Source organism: Crocuta crocuta, unplaced genomic scaffold (genome assembly GCF_008692635.1).
Source record: "Crocuta crocuta isolate KB4526 unplaced genomic scaffold, BGI_CrCroc_1.0 scaffold376, whole genome shotgun sequence".
NCBI classification, from domain to species: Eukaryota; Metazoa; Chordata; class Mammalia; order Carnivora; family Hyaenidae; genus Crocuta; species Crocuta crocuta.
The window spans coordinates 791,630-795,414 of record NW_027527388.1 but is presented as its reverse complement, the minus strand read 5'-3'; positions in this window follow the sequence as shown (position 1 = coordinate 795,414).

The following is a 3,785-nucleotide window of genomic DNA, read 5'->3' as shown; positions in this document are numbered from 1 at the left end:
AAACTTTAAAGAATAAAAAAAAGTGAAAAGCATTTTGCTTCACTCTTTAAAAAATATTTACATGTAGCTACTACATCATTATCTGTTTATTACAGTTAGACTATTGTTTAGTCCATGGTCCAGCAATTTGGCAATTTTTAAAAAAAATATTCCAATTATCAGTATTTGGAATTTGCCGGCCATACAGTCTATGTTGCAAGTACTCGATTCTGCCAATGTAGTGTAAAAGCTTCCTCAGACAATAAATAAATGGATGGGCATAGCTGTGTTCAGCAAATTTTATTTACAAAAATAAGTGATGGTCTGTGAATCATAGTTTGCTGACTCTTGATTTAGACCAGTGTTGTCCAATTGGACTTACTGCAATGATGGAAATGTTTATATGTCTGTTGTGCAGTGTGGGAGTCACTAGTCACATTTGACTACCAGCACTGGAAATAGACATAATGTTACTGAGAAAAAAAGTTTTAATTTTAATTTAAATCTATTACTTTAAATATGAATGTAAACAATTACATAGGGCTAATGTCTGTTGGACAGTATACGTTTAGACATGCATATTAAACATTAATGAACAGCCACATTATTTTTCTTTAGTATAATTTCCATTCTTATCTAGGTTATAATGTTCTATTTGATCTTGTAATAATCCTTTCTGAATTCACAGACCTTTGAATTCTATGAACACTTAATAGACACTGTATATTAACTGTAGATCACACTAGTTTTGGGATTTTGTCTTTTTCTGGAAACCAAGACATTTTTATGCCATAGAGCAAAGTTCTTGGGGACAAAGAATGATTACAATAAAATTTATGTTCCACTATGATATAGATAAAACTGTGCGTAGCCTTACTAACAAAATCGAAGTGAAATTACTTTAACCAATATTAAAATTCTAGAAACCAGAAAGTTCCATTATGATTAATACCGGCTCAACACTGTTTTCCAAGTTCCAAATTGTTTTTATCCCTAGAATAACTTTTCTCATGGTTTTTCAAGGGAAGTACTGCAATACTAGGAATCATATGTAAACCTGAAAATATCTACTCATAAGAGGAGTGTATCTCAGAATGAACAATGAAAACCACTCTCAAGATTATTCTCAATATGTTTTCCCTAATTATATTGCTCAAATTGTTGCAAATACCTTTGCAAATTTTTTTCACTGCCATATGCAATTGGACTTCATGATGAAACTAAACAAAATGTAGTCCCACCGTTCAGTTGGGAACTGTGTTGCACATATCCTGAATCCAATGCAGTTGAAACATTGGAACAAACTTTGAATTTTGTTAATAAGGAAGAAGGGCAAAAACTTGTTGATGATCTATGAAAATTATTTTCAACAACCGCATATTTAGAAACTGAAAGACTTGGAAAAGGAAAAAGACAGAATGCTGTACTTTCTAATAAAATTCAGTGTAGGAAAAAAGTTTGGAGAATAATGTCAGAAAATAGATTACTTAATTTGAAATAATTAGCAACTATTGTTAATTCATTTGTTGTAAAAATGGTTTTAATAAATCAGTTGACACTGTGTTTCAAAAATCTTACTAGGAAATTAATTGAAATTGGCTTAGATATGAATACTGTCACATGGACTGAAACTGACTAACAGACCATAAACAAAAACCAATGATAAATAGCAACAAGTTGAGGGGAAAGAATGTAGGAAGTCCTTTCGGTTTAGAAAAATGAACATCTTTATAAATACCATGAAAGTGAAAGGTTTTTTTTATTAAAAGGGTTATTTAATTTTCTCCAAGAAATTATAAATCCAAGTGATTTAATCCAAAGAGTTTTTAGATTGTTTTTTATTGCTTACCACTTTTTTGGATGCTTGAAATTGTGACAGGAAAGAAGCTAATGAAAGATTGCACACAAGGATTTTCTTCTTCCAGAAAATGCCTGCAGCTGTGAACATCCGTGCAAGGCTTAGGTTTGTAGTTTATGGCTTAAAAGACATACTTCCCTTAAAAGATTTTTCTGGTGGGAGTCAAAGTGTCAGCATTTTTGAATAAAGAGGTTATTTAAAAGTTATCAATTGTCCTTTCTTGAGGTTGTTTTTGTATACCTACTTTTTCATCTTGAATTGCATTTTAGATACCTAATATTATGTCCACGCAGACTATATGTCTGTCTGACCTTTATTATTCATTCAAGTAGCCATGCCAAAAATCACTGAGATAGCCTAAATGAAAGATAGTCTCTGCATTTGTAGCAATTATAGATAACTAAAAAAACAGTTTCTTGAATAAATTTTTAGCTTTACTTAAATAATTTCTTACATATAACTATTGTCTTACACTGTTCGAAGAGCTTTACAATATCTTGCATATGGGTAAAGTAATAATGATGTTGATATTCAATAATAAAAAGTATGTAGTCATTTAGAACAATTCACAGTTTTGATAAATTATAACTTTATCACATAGTCACACGTAAAGGAGGTTGCCAATGTAGTCTTTCCTCTGGGAGATATTTCCTAGCTAAACACCAGAGCTCTCTCTCTAGTAGGAGATGATGGATGTTTTTTAGGCAACTAATGATCTATGAAACCATATATAGCATAGGCTGAAATGAAAAGTAGAGCTCACAGCCTAATAATCATCTTAAGAGTAAATTTTCCTAAAATATAGATCTGATAATGTATATGTTAGAAAATCACAGATTTTTCCCAGTATTTATTTTTGCCTAAAGGATCATATTCTAAATAAATTCAAATTTTTACAATGAATATATCACAGACTGAAAACACAATGATCATCAGTATCTCTATGTATCCTTGGAATTCGTCTTAATCTTAAGACTTTTAAAAGACTACATAAATGGTACACAAATATCACATTCATTAGACAAAGATAATCACTTTACGATATTCTCAAAACATTTGTGTCTCTATTCATGGCCAATTTAATGTTATAACACATCTTATAAAATACCAAACTTCCTCCTCCTCTGGTCATGTCCTTTTTTGAGTAACCTAAATGATAAATGAGGAAGTAACCCACTAAACCGAGGGATTTGCTCTACACACAAATTCCTCAAAGCCATGAAATCAGGTGTTGTCACTCTAAACTTGACTTCTCAGGGAGACTTCTATACAGACTCTGTAAGCTTAAATTCCTCAGTCTTCCTCCAATATCTGAGTCCCTTCTCTGATATTGCATTATCACACCCCTACTTTTGACAAACAATAAGAAGTAATATTTTGTGATTTAAAGATGTTTCAACTTTTCCATTTTTCCAAATATCTTAATTCATCTTTTGATATTACAAATTTTTTACGACTAAAACTTTTGGCACTCACAGTCAATCTCAAATTCTGGAGTTTATTCTCTGTCTCTGGTCTCTGTCTCTCACACACACACACACGCACACACTCACACAGAAACCAAAATTTAATTAAAAAAAAAAGAAAATATTCTTAATCGTACTTTTATTTGCTTCTCCCTTACTAACTTGCTTGCAAATCATACACTGGATATCTGCTATGTACATATCCATGGGGTAAGTACTGAAAATATTTTAAAAAATCAAAAATAACTACGTAGTTGTTTTTGTTTTGATTTTTGAGTTTTATGTTTGTTTTGCTTTGATTTTCTTTGCTTTATTCTAAAATGACTTCCTCTGTATTTGGATAATTAACATAGACACAAAAACACTTTATGAACAAAGCTAATGCTAATGTAAAATACCACAAAGCTAAAGCTAGCTGAATGTAAGAAAAATATTGATAAAAGCATGTAAATAAATATACTAAATGGATAATAAAGAATTAG